Source organism: Capricornis sumatraensis, chromosome 19 (assembly GCF_032405125.1).
Source record: "Capricornis sumatraensis isolate serow.1 chromosome 19, serow.2, whole genome shotgun sequence".
Taxonomy (NCBI): Eukaryota; Metazoa; Chordata; class Mammalia; order Artiodactyla; family Bovidae; genus Capricornis; species Capricornis sumatraensis.
Genome location: NC_091087.1, coordinates 50,371,665 through 50,385,607, shown reverse-complemented (window position 1 = coordinate 50,385,607; position 13,943 = coordinate 50,371,665). Strand labels below are relative to the sequence as shown.

Below are 13,943 nucleotides of genomic sequence, written 5' to 3'. Positions count from 1 at the left end.
TTATTTTTATTCAGTTCAAAATAATCTCTAATTTCCCTTTTTCATTTTTCTTTGTTCCAGGAATTATATTTAAGTTTGCATTTAGTTTCCAAATATTTCAGGATTTCTCCAGTATATTTCTAATATTTATCTCTATACTAATTCCGTTATAGTCCAAGAATAGGATATAATGAGGATTTTTTAAAATCGGAGACTTGTCCACAGCTCAGAAGAGAGTCAATTTTGGTAGATGTCCTATGTACACTTGAAAAGAGTGTATATTCTCCTATTATTGGATGGACTGTTTTAAATGTCAATTGGGTCAAATTGATTTATGGTATGATTCAAGTTTTTTATATTCTTACTGATTTTCCGTCTACTTGTGCTAACAATTATTGAGAAAAGTATTGGACTCTCTGCCCCAAATTGTGTATTCTTATCTTCTTGTAACTGTGTCAGTTTGGATTTATGAATTTGTAAGTTTTGTTCCTAGAGCACAAACATTTAGTAATGAATGGCATGTTCTCTTGATTAATTAACATATTTATTAAGAAATATCCTTCTTTATACCTTGTAATATTATTTGCTCCGAACTCTAATTGTTTTAATATTAATGTAGACACTCCAACTCTCTTTTAATTGTATTAGTTTAATATATATTTTTCCATCATTTTACTTTTAACTTGATTTTTCTATATACTTAAAATAGAATCATATAGTTCAGTCTTGATTTTTTATGCAAACTAGAAATTATTGCCTTTTAATTGAGGTCTTTAATTCATTTATATTTAACAAAAATATTGATGCAGTTGGTTCAATTTTTCATCAATTATATCTATTCTTCACTCCCAGTTTTCCTCTTTCTCTGCATTGTATGAGATTTTTAAAAATGATTTCCTTTCCTTTGTTGACCTATTTCTTATAGCCCCTTCTGTTTTTAAAGAGTCCGAGTATATATTTTATCTATATTTAAGTGATTCTATACCACTACACTTGATATAAGAACCATACATACAAAAGTATAATTCCATTTCCTGGACTTTGTGATATTTTTGTTATATATTTTACTTCTACATGTCTTATATTAATAAATCCCTTCAGTTCAGTTCAGTTCAGTAGCTCAGTCGTGTCCAACTCTTTGCAACCCCATGAATTGCCGCACGCCAGGCCTCCCTGTCCTTCACCAACTCCCAGAGTTCACTTGCTTTCAACAACCTATTATCATTTAAAGAAATTTAAATAAGATGAAATAAATTTCATTTTAACCCACACAATAAATGTTTCCAGTGCTTTTTGTTTCTTTTTGTGACTCAGGTTTCTACTGATACCATTTTCTTTTTTCGTGAAAGGATTTCCTTTAACATTTCTGGCAGTTCTGCTGATTGTTTTTTGATGATGATTTTTTTTTTAAGTTTTGATAGCTTAAAACTATTTTTGTCTTACTTTTAAAAGAGCATTTTCTGTGTGAAATTCTGAGTTATTTTCTTCCAAGACTTTAAAGATGTTGTTCCACTGTCTTCTGACTTTAATTATTTCTGAAAAATGTATGCAATAACTCTTTCTTCTTATGTTTCTGTATATAATGTATTCCCCACCCGCCATGCCAGATACTTTGAAGATATTTTTCTTATCACTGTTGTAGTCTTTTTCAAGTTTCCTGGGCTTAGAGTTTGTTGACATTCTGGATCTGTCAGTTTATAGTTTTCATCAAATTTGGAAAATTCTGGTCATTATTTCTTCAAAAATTGTTTGCCCCTCTTTCCTTTTTTAAAAAAATTTTATTTATTTTAATTGGAGGCTAATTACTATACAATATTGTGGTGGTTTTTGCCATACATTGACATGAATCAGCCACAGGTATACATGTGTCCCCCATCCAGAACCCCCTCCCACCTCCCTCCCTATCCCATCCCTCTGGGTTGTCCAAGTGCACCAGCTTTGAATGCCTTGTTTCATACATCGAACTTGGACTGATCATCTATTTCACATATGGTAATATACATATTTCAATGCTATTCTCTCAAATCATCCCACCCTTGCCTTCTTCCTCAGAGTCCAAAAGTCTGTTCTTTTTATCTGTGTCTCTTTCGCTGTCTCGCATATAAGGTCATTGTTACCATCTTTCTAAATTCCATATATATGTGTTACTATACTATATTGGTGTCTTTCTTTCTGATTTACTTCACTCTGTATAATAGACTCCAGTTTCATCCACCTCATTATAACTGATTCAAGTGAGTTCTTTTTAATAGCTGAGTAATATTCTATTGCATATAAGTACCATAACTTTCTTATCCATTCATTTGCCAATGGACATCTAGGTTACTTCCATGTCCTAGATATTGTACACAGTGCTGTGAAGAACATTGAGGTACACATTTCTCTTTCAATTCTGCTTTCCTTGATGTGTATGCCCAGCAGTGGGATTGCTGTGTCGTATGGCAGTTCTATTTCCAGTTTTTTTCTCCACACTGTTCTTCATAGAGGCTGTGAAAGTGAAAGTGAAAGTGAAGTTGCTTAGTCGTGTCTGACTCTTTGCGACCCCCTGGACTGTAGCCCACCAGGCTCCTCCGTCCATGAGATTCTCCAGGCAAGAATACTGGAGTGGGTTGCCATTTCCTTCTCCAGGGGATCTTCCTGACCCAGAGATCGAACCCAGGTCTCCCAGATGGCAGGCAGATGCTTTAACCTCTGAGCCATCTGGGAAGCCCATACTAGTTTGCATTCCCACCAACAGTGTAAGTGGGTTCCCTTTTCTCCACACCTTCTCCAGCATTTATTGTTTGTAGACTTTTTGATAGCAGCCATTCTGACTGGCATGAGATGGTACCTATTTGTGGTTTTGATTTGCATTGCTCTGATAATGAGTGATGTTGAGCATCTTTTCATGTGTTTGTTAGCCATCTGTATGTCTTCTTTGAGGAAATGTCTGTTTAGTTCTTTGGCCCATTTTTTGATTGGGTCGTTTATTTTTCTGGTATTACACTGCATGAGCTGCTTGTATATTATTGAGATTCTTTGTCAGTTACTTCATTTGCTATTATTTTCTCCCATTCCGAAGGCTGCCTTTTCACCTTACTTATAGTTTCTTTCATTGTTCAAAAGCCTTTAAGTTTAATTAGGTCCCATTTGTTTATTTTTTCTTTTATTTCCATTACTCTGGGAGGTGGGTCATAGAGGATCCTGCTGTGATTTATGTCAGAGAGTGTTTTGCCTATGTTCTCCACTAGCAGTTTTATAGCTTCTGGTCTTACATTTAGATCTTTACTCCAATTTGAGTTTATGTTTGTGTATGGTGTTAGAAAGTGTTCTAGTTTCATTCTTCTACAGGTTGTTGACCAGTTTTCCCAGCACCACTTGTTAAAGAGATTGTCTTTTCTCCATTGTATATTCTTTCCCCCTCTGTCAAAGATAAGGTGTCCATAGGTGTGTGGATTTATCTCTGAGCCTTCTATTTTGTTCCATTGATCTATATTTCTATCTTTGTGCCAGTACCATATTGTCTTGATGACTGTAGCTTTGTAGTATAGTCTGAAGTCAGGCAGGTTGATTCCTCCAGTTCTGTTCTTCTTTCTCAAGACTGCTTTGGCTATTCGAGTGTTTTTTTGTAATTCCATACAAATTGTGAAATTATTTGTTCTAGTTCTGTGAAAAATACCATTGGTAGCCTGATAAGGATTTCACTGAATCTATAGATTGTTTCTGGTAGTATATTCATGTTTACTATATTGATTCTTCTGATCCATGAACATGGTATATTTCTCCATCTGTATATTAATTTTATATCCTGTAACTTTACTATATTCATTGATTAGCTCTAGTAATTTTCTGGTGGAGTCTTTAGGGTTTTCTATGTAGAGGATCATGTCATCTGCAAGCAGTGAGAGTTTTACATCTTCTTTTCCAATCTGGATTCCTTTTATTTCTTTTTCTTCTCTGACTGCTGTGGCTAAAATTTCCAAAACTATGTTGAATAGTGGTGTTGAGAGTGGGCACCCTTGTCTTGTTCCTGACTTTAGGGGAAATGCTTTCAATTTTTCACCATTAAGGATAATGTTTGCTGTGAGTTTATCATATATGGCTTTTATTATGTTGAGGTATGTTTCTTCTATGCCTGCTTTCTGGAGAATTTTTATCATAAATGGGTGTTGAATTTTGTCAAAGGCTTTCTCTGCATCTATTGAGATAATCATACGGTTTTTATCTCTCAATTTGTTACTGTGGTGTACCACATTGATTGATTTGTGAATATTGAAGAATCCTTGCATCCCTGGGATAAAGCCCACTTGGTTATGATGTATGATCTTTTAAAAATGCTGTTGGATTCTGTTTGCTAGAATTTTGTTGAGGATTTTTGCATCTATGTTCATCAGTGACATTGGTCTGTTTTCTTTTTTGGTGGCATCTTTTTCTGGTTTTTGTATTAGAGTGATGGTGGTCTCATAGAATGAGTTTGGGAGTTTACCTTCCTCTGCAATTTTCTGGAAGAGTTTGAGTAGGATAGGTGTTAGCGTGTCTCTAAATTTTTTGTAGAATTCACCTGTGAAGCTATCTGGTCCTGGGCTTTTGTTTGCTGGAAGATTTTTTTTTTATTACAGTTTGGATTTCCGTGCTTGTGATGAATCTGTTAAGATTTTCTATTTCATCCTGGTTCAGTTTTGGAAGGTTATACTTTTTTAAGAATCCATCCATTTTTTCCAAGTTGTCCATTTCATTGGCATGTAGTTGCTGATAGTAGTCTCTTACAATCCTTTGTATTTCTGTGCTGTCTGTTGCGATTTCTTCATTTTCCTTTATAATTTTGTTGATTTGATTCTTCTCCCTTTTTTTCCTGATGAATCTGGCTAATGGTTTGTCTATTTTATTTATCTTCTCGAAGAACCAGCTTTTAGTTTTGTTGATTTCTGCTATAGTCTCCTTTGTTTCTTTTTCATTTATTTCTGCCCTAATTTTTATGATTTTTTTTTTCCTTCTACTCACCCAGGGGTTCTTCATTTCTTCTTTTTCTAGTTGCTTTAGGTGCAAAGTTAGGTTATTTACTTGCTTTTTCTTTTGTTTCTTGAGGTAAGCTTGTATTACTATGAACCTTTTGCTTAGCACTGCTTTTACTGAATCCCATAGGTTGTCGTTTTTTCATTTTCATTTGTTTCTGTGCACATTTTGATTTTCTTTGATGTCTTCTGTGATTTGATGGTTATTCAGAAGAGTGTTGTTTAGCCTCCATATGTTTGTATTTTTAATATTTTTTTCCTATAGTTGACATCTAATAATACCACATTGTGATCAGAAAAGATGCTTGAAATGATTTCAATTTTTTTGAATTTAATGATTCCATTAGATATATACTAACCTGCCTGAAGTTATCTCACAGCTCACTTATGCTATCTTTTTGGCTTTTTTCCTGTCTGTTTCATTTCTGACAGTTTCTATTGTTATGTTTTCAGATTTATAAATTGCTGCTTGTGCAATTTCTAATTGGTTGCTAATACTATCCAGTGTATTTTTCATCTCAGTTATTATAATTTTCATCTGTAGAAGTTTGATTTTAGACAGATATTTTCAATGTCTCTCCTTAATAAGCTCAATATATTTTCTAGTTCCTTGAACATATGGAATGCAAGTAAAATAACTTTTAATGTTCTTTATTAACTCTATAATTTGTCATTTCTGTATCTGTTTCTATTGATTGAATTTTTCTCCTCATTATCAAATATATTTTACTTCTTCTTTGCATGCTGGTAGCTTTTTAAAAAGAATTTATTTATTTTTAATTGAAGGATAATTGCTTTACAATATTGGTTTGATTTCTGCCATACATCAACATGAAATAGCCATAGGAATAAACATGTATGCTGGTAGTTTTTAACTGGATGGCAGATACTGCAAATTTTACCTTACTGGATGCTGGATACTCAGATGCCAATAAGCATTCTTGAGTATTGTACTGAGATATATTTAAATTACTTTTAAAGAATTTGATCTTTTCAGGTTTTTTTTTCCCCTGCTCTTTATTATTTATTTATTTACTTATTTATTTATTTTTACTTTACAATACTGTATTGGTTTTGTTGGGCAAGACTTCCCAAGTGGCTCAGTGATAAAAATAACCCACCTGCCAATGCAGAAGATGCAGGTTTGATCACTGGGTCAGGAAGATCCCCTGGAGGAGAAAATGGCATCCTATTCCAGTATTTTTACTGGGAAAGAAGAGCTTAGTAGGCTACACTCCATGGGGTCACAAAGATTAGGAAGAAACTGAGCATGTGCGTGTGCATACACATACACATACACACATACACACACATACACACACACAGCATTTAGTCTAATTTGCATTACAAATGCAAAACTGTTCTTAGTACTCTGTCACAGGCCCTGTGATTGATAAGGGTTTCTATTGTGACTGATAGGAAAAGGAACTATTCCCAGCTGTGTGTGAGCTTCAGGGATTGTTCCTTCTAATTTTTTCAGGGGGTTCCATCTCTTAAGACTTAAGAGGATTTCTCTGATAGCTCTAGAGCCATCTCTCTGTGCAGCTCTCTTCTCTCTGTTATATGCCTGTAGCAATTGTAGCTGCCCTATCCTCATCGGACTCCCAGACCTATCTTCTCAATCCAGGGAGAATGCAGGCTATGCAAGGATTTCTTCTATGTACACAGCGACCTGGAAATTCTCTCTAGGCAGAAATTTGAGTAACCATAGTATCACTTCAATCATTTCACATCTCTTCACTGCCTGGTATTCAAGGTCTTGAAATTCTGGTTTCTGTCCAGTTTTTAAATTATTGCAGGTATAAGGGTACTGATCCTTTACCCTATCCTGGCTGGAAGTGGGAGACTGCCTATATCTTTTTAGAGGAAGAGGTTTATGGCTTCTATCAAGGAGTTATCAAGAATGAAGCACAAGCTGGAATCAAGATTGCCTGGAGAAATATCAATAACCTCAGATACACAGATGGCACGACTCTTATGGCAGAATTAAAATTAAAAGACACTTTTAGAAGATCTAAAGTGCAAAGAAGAACTAAAGAGCCTCTTGATGAAAGTGAAAGAAGAGAGTGAAAAAGCTGGCCTAAAACTCAACATTCAGAAAACTAAGATCATGGCATCCAGTCTGATCAGTTCAGTTCAGTTGCTTAGTCATGTCTAACTCTTTGCAGCCCCATGAACTGCAGCATTCAGGCCTGTCTGTCCATCACCTGGAGTTTACTCAAACTCCTGTCCACTGAGTTGGTGAAGCCATCCAACAATCTCATCCTCTGTTGTCCCCTTTTCCTCTGCCTTCAATCTTTTCCAGCATCAGGGTTTTTTCCAATGAGTCAGTTCTTTGCATCAGGTGAACAAAGTATTGGAGTTTCAGCTTTAACATCAGTCCTTCCAATGAACACCCAGGACTGATTTCCTTTAGGATGGACTGGTTAGATCTCCTTGCAGTCCAAGGAACTCTCAAGAGTCTTCTCCAACACCACAGTTCAAAAGCATCAGTTCTTCAGTGCTCAGCTTTCATTATAGTCCAACTCTCACATCCATACATGACTACTGGAAAAACCATACCTTTGACTAAAGGAACCTTTGTTGGCAAAGTAATGTCTCTGCTTTTTAGTATGCTACCTAGGTTAGTCATAACTTTTCTTCCAAGAAGCAAGAGTCTTTTAATTTCATGGCTGCAGCACTGTCTGCAGTGATTTTGGAGCCTCCAGAAATAAAGTCTGTCACTGTTTCCATTGTTTCCCCATCTATTTGCCATGAAGTGATGGGACCAGATGCCATGATCTTAGTTTTCTGAATGTTGACTTTTAAGCCAACATTTTTACTCTTCTCCTTTACTTTCATCAAGAGGTTCTTTAGTTCTTCACTCTCTGCCATAAGGGTGGTGTCATCTGCATATCAAAGGTTATTGATATTTCTCCTGGCAATCTTGACTACAGCTTATGCTTCATACAGCCCAACATTTCTCATGATGTACTCTGCATATAAGTTAAACAAGCAGGGTGACAATATATTTGACATACTCCTTTCCTATTTGGAACCAGTCTGTTGTTCCATGTCCAGTTTTAACAGTTGCTTCCTAACCTGCATATCGATTTCTCAAGAGGTGAGGTCAGGTGGTGGTCAGGTGGTCTGGTGTTCCCATCTCTTTCAGAATGTTCCACAGTTTATTGTGATTCACACAATCAAAGGCTTTGGCATAGTCAATAAAGTAGAAATAGATATTTTTCTGAAACACTCTTGCTTTTTAGATGATCCAACAAATGTTTTCAGTTTGATCTCTGGTTCCTCTGACTTTTATAAATCCAGTTTGAACATCTGAAGTTCACAGTTCATGTATTATTGAAACCTGGCTTGGAGAATTTTGAGCATTACATTGCTAGCATGTGAGCTGAGTGCAATTGTGTGGTAATTTGAGCATTCTTTGGCATTGCCTTTCTTTGGGATTGGAATGAAAACTGACCTTTTCCAGTCCTGTGGCCACTGCTGAGTTTTCCAAATTTGCTGGCATATTGAGTGCAGTACTTTCACAGCATCATCTTTAAGGATTTGAAATAACTCACCTGGAATTCCATCACCTCCACTAGCTTTGCTCGTACTGATGCTTCCTAAGGCCCACTTGACTTCACATTCCAGAATGTCTGGCTCTAGGTTAGTGATCACACCATTGTGATTATCTGGGCCATGAAGATCTTTTTGTATAGTTCTTCTGTGTATTCTTGCCACCTCAATATCTTCTGCTTCTGTTAGGTCCATACAAATTTGGACCATTATTGTGTCCATCTTTGCACGAAATGTTCCCTTGGTATCTCTAATTTTCTTGAAGCTATCTCCAGACTTTTCCATTCTATTGTTTTCTTCTATTTCTTTGCACTGATCACTGAAGAAGGCTTTCTTATCTCTCTCCTTGCTATTCTTTGGAACTCTCATTCAAATGGCTATATCTTTCCTTTTCTCCTTTGTCTTTCACTTCTCCTCTATTCACAGCTATTTGTAAGGCTTACTCAGACAGCCATTTTGCCTTTTTGCATTTATTTTTCTTGGAGATGGTCTTGATCCCTGCCTCCTGTACAGTATCACAAACCTCTGTCCATAGTTCTTCAGGCATTCTATCAGATCTAATCACTTTAATCAATTTCCATATAATCATAAGGGATTACCATATAATCATAAGGGATTTGCCAGTCCAGGTTCGATGCATGAGACAGGGTGCTCAGGGCTGGTGCGCTGGGATGACCCTGTGGGATGGGATGGGGAGGGAAATGGGAGGGGGGTTCAAGATGGGGAACACATGTACACCCATGGCTGATTCATGTCAATGTATGGCAAAAACCACTACAATATTGTAAAGTAATTAGCCTCCAATTAAAATAAATAAGTTTAAAAATATAAAAAATTAAAAAAAATTTTTTTAAGGAAAAAAATCATAAAGGATTTGATTTAGGTCATACCTGAATGGTCTAGTGGTTTTACCTACTTTCTTCAGTTTAAATCTGAATTTAGCAATAAGTTCATGATCTGAGCCACAGTCAGCTCCCAGTCTTGTTTTTGCTTACTGTATAGAGCTTCTCCATCTTTGGCTGCAAAGAATATAATCAATCTGATTTTGGTGTTGACTATCTGGTGATGTCCATGTGTAGAGTCTTCTCTTGTGTTGTTGGAAGAGGGTGTTTGCTATGACCAGTGCGTTCTCTTGGCAAAACTCTATTAGCCTTTGCCTTGCCTTCTGTACTCCAAGGCCAAATTCGCCTATTACTCCTACTCCTCCTATGACTTCCTACTTTTGCATTCCAGTCCCCTATAATGAAAAGGACGTCTTTTTTGGGTGTTGGTTCTAGAAGGTCTTGTAGTCTTCATAGAACCATTCAAAGCCAGCTTCTTCAGCATAACTGGTCAGGGCATAGACTTGGATTACTGTCATACTGAATGGTTTGCCTTGGAAATGAACAGAGATCATTCTGTCATTTTTGAGATTGCATCCAAGTACTGTATTCCGGACTTTTTTGTTGACTATGATGGCTACTCCATTTCTTCTAAGGGATTCTTGCCCACAGTAGTAGACATAATGGTCGTCTGAGTTAAATTCACCCATTCCAGTCTATTTTAGTTTGCTGATTCCTAAAATGTCAATGTTCACTCTTCCCATCTCCTGTTAGACCACTTCCAATTTGTCTCAATTCATGGACCTAACATTCCAGGTTCCTAGGCAATATTGCTCTTACAGCATCACTTCATGCCAAATAGATAGGGAAACAATGGAAACAGTGACAGACTTTATTTTGGTGGGCTCCAAAATCACTGCAGATGGTGATTGCAGCCATGAAATTAAAGGACTCTTGCTCCTTGGAAGAAAAGTTATGACTAACCTAGATAGCATACTAAAAAGCAGAGACATTACTTTGCCAACAAAGGTTCCTTTAGTCAAAGGTATGGTTTTTCCAGTAGTCATGTATGGATGTGAGAGTTGGACTATAATGAAAGCTGAGCACTGAAGAACTGATGCTTTTGAACTGTGGTGTTGGAGAAGACTCTTGAGAGTTCCTTGGACTGCAAGGAGATCTAACCAGTCCATCCTAAAGGAAATCAGTCCTGAATATTCATTGGAAGGACTGATGTTAAAGCTGAAACCCCAATACTTTGTTCACCTGATGCAAAGAACTGACTCATTGGAAAAGACCCTGATGCTGGAAAAGATTGAAGGCAGAGGAGAAGGGGACAACAGAGGATGAGATGGTTGGATGGCATCACTGACTTGATGGACCTGTCTTGAGTAAGCTCTGGGAGTTGATATTGTACAGGGAAACCTGGCATGCTGTAATCCATGGGGTTGCAAAGAGTCAGACACGACTGAGTGACTGAACTGAAGGAGTTATCTTCCCCTTGCTAGAGATTATTCTGACTGGATTTGTAAATTATTATAGATTATTCTGAGTAGATTTATACTGATATGGATTTGTATTGTTTTCATGGATTGTCTCATATATTTTAATTTGTATCTGTTGTAGAGAGTGAATTTCAAACTGTTCAAATAATAAAAATCTTAGTCCTCTATAATAAATACATCACAAATTCAGAAGAATATTTTGGAAAATGGGATACTCTAAGGTAATACAGGCAGATGGTACTGTTGACCAAAATGTAAAGCCTTAATCATATAAAGAAGTCAAAGCAACAAAATTCAAGCTTCTTTAGTTCATAAAGAAAAAAAGGAGGAGATGATAAATAAAAACATATGATTTAAATGAAAATTAGTATTACAGTATAAAAAGTATACACGGAGATTATTTTTATAAGTAACACAAAATAATCCAAAGTAAGTCTGTGAAAAGAGCTTGAATGTAGAAAGAACAAAGTAGAGTTGGTCAAATAATCATGTTATTTCACATCTTGATGATAAGTGAGAAAGATACTTTTGAGTTTTGTCTGTTTTAACTCCCAGAATTTAATAAAAGATCTCTTGCTTTCTTCCAGTTAAAAAGAGAGAGAGAACTGTTTACCTAGTTAGGAGAATTAGAGAAGCTTACTTAATTGACATTTTTACTTTTATCTGAATTTTTCTGAATATTAAGGAAAGATTTTCCATATTTTGTCAATATTAACTCTAAACTTGAAGCCAGTAATTCTCTCAAGAGACCTAGCATTATTGTTCTTTGTATATTTGCACTAACTACATATTTTCTGGAAAAGGAAGAGGTCTTGCTTACCTATCAATCTCTAACACTGATTATTATTGAGTATCACTTAGAGAAAATTCATTTGTTTAACAAATTCTAGAGCACCTGTTAAGTCCTATACGCTATGTGGGGTTTTTAGGAATGTAAAGGTGAGGAGAAACTGAAATGTGGCTGTTTTCTTCAGACTAGTGGAGAAGATCAACAGTAACTAAATTATCACACAAATAGAAGTGACATGAAAAATGAGGAGTACTGCACAGACGATTAGGTGACATCTCTTATACAAGCTATTTCCAAAGTGACTGATTAAGAAAATTCTACAATACAGAGACAGAGTCAGAGCCTCTAATTCTAAGTGCCAGAACCTAGCCTGCACTTTCAGAATGACTTCATTCAATACCTCACAGAGAATTTCCTTCAGAAATAACTTGAAGAAAAGAGAATACCACGGGGGACTTCATATTATATCTTAGAACCTGGAAAAACTGACCCTACCTTCAAGAACAAAGGTTAAAAGTCATCTGCTTGGTGATCTCATGAAAGTGAAACACTCAAATAGGAACATCATACTCAAAGCCATTTTTTTGAGAATAAGAACACTGAGACTTAATATAGTAACTCTAGACCAAATGCCAGAGTGAAAGAAAATTATGAAATAGAAGAGTGTGTTCATTTATTTAGCAAATGTCTATTAAAATCTACTATACGCGGGTAGTCCCAGACCCTGGAAATACAGCACTGAACGTTCCTGTGCACAGTAGAGGATGGCAGAGGTGCAGCGACACAGGATGAAAAAGAAACAGACCACTTAGAGGCTTCTGAGTCTCTTCAAAGGCAGCCTCCACGTGGGTGAAATACTTGTTTGCTCAACAAAGCAACCTGGACTCTTTACCCAACCAACAGAGATCAGAAAGAAGTCAGAAATAGTTCCAACATTTTGAGGTACATGGTATTCACTGCCTTGTTGACATTAGTGCCGCTTGCTACTCTTCTCTCCCTTTCTCGAGGGACTGTCCACTTGTTTAGCACAGAGGACCTTATTTGCTACCTCAGGATTCCAGAAAACCTACACATCCAGCATTCAACCTACAGAAAAGGGGAGATTTGGTCCACCTGTAATGTTTATCTACCTCTCTGTAGTAGGTTGAGCCTCTAAAAAGCAGCCAATATTTCAAAGCTAAAGCTTACCTATACCACAGAAGTAGGAAAAAAATGTCCATAGCTAGTCTGCAGAGGTCCACTCCTGCATCCCTGATCATATGATTTCAAGAAAATCTCCAAAGAAACAGTTCTGTCTCCTCCAAAGCAGCCTGAATATTTCTAATGTTAGAGCTCTCCAGGGGCAATTGGTTTTTATGTAAACTTTATTATGGTCACTACTATGCTTAGATGTTTCAAACTATAGATAAAAAATAACCTCTTTTACAAAAAAAGGAAGAAAGAAAAGAAAGAACTCTAACTAAATAGCTTCACAACAGACAGGTCATTTTAAGAAAAGACATCCAATTATATAGAATCTGATTGCTAGTAATAACCTGGATGTCTTAAGAAATTTAGCAACTTCAGCACAAAACAATTGAAGTGAACTATTAATGATAAAATCATCCCCTAGACTCAACGTAACTACAGTTGCAAAAAGAGTGAGAAGGCTTACTGATTCACTGACCCTCTTGTTCCCAGTTCCCAATGACAAACACATCAGATAGCAAATATTAAGGCTTTGTTAAAATTAGAATTCATAGGAGAAGACTGTTTTTCAGTGGCAACATTGGATTCAGTGGCAATATTTTATTTTTCAATTTTGAATCTTGGACTCTGAAAACATAGAACTGATGATATAAATACACAAGAAAAAATTTCCATTGTATCTATATATGTATGTATCTGTGTATTTCACTTATGTAAGTCAAACATGAGAATTAGGCCTTGAACTAACAGACACTAACTTCAAGGTCCTTTGGGGAATGCAATCTTTTCATCTATAAATCCTTTCCCTTAAGGATATGAAGGTTTTCTGGATAAGTGTGTATTCTATATTATAATAAAACAACTCTAGTTATATATTTTTTCTTCATCTAGCAATAGCCTGAGTTTACAGTCAATTTGGAAAATTCTAAAAGCAGTCCACACCTCTGCCTTGAGCACTGCATTAAAACTCTCAGAGGCAACTTGCTAGTTCTCAGCAACGCATCTCTATTTGAAGGAGCTCTAAGCAGGAACAATGGAGACTGTTTTACACATGGACAGTGTGAATTCCTATCATGGAAAGAAAAGGCAAGTGGCATACTTTACTTCACTGCCT

The 13,943-nt window shown here is 36.2% G+C and overlaps 1 protein-coding gene across 1 annotated transcript in view; it reads right to left on the bottom strand.

The window, feature by feature from the left end:
- AKAP6 (A-kinase anchoring protein 6) overlaps window positions 1-13,943 on the bottom strand; it is a 385,542-nt gene that overhangs the window by 32,993 nt on the left and 338,606 nt on the right. The window lies entirely within an intron of this gene.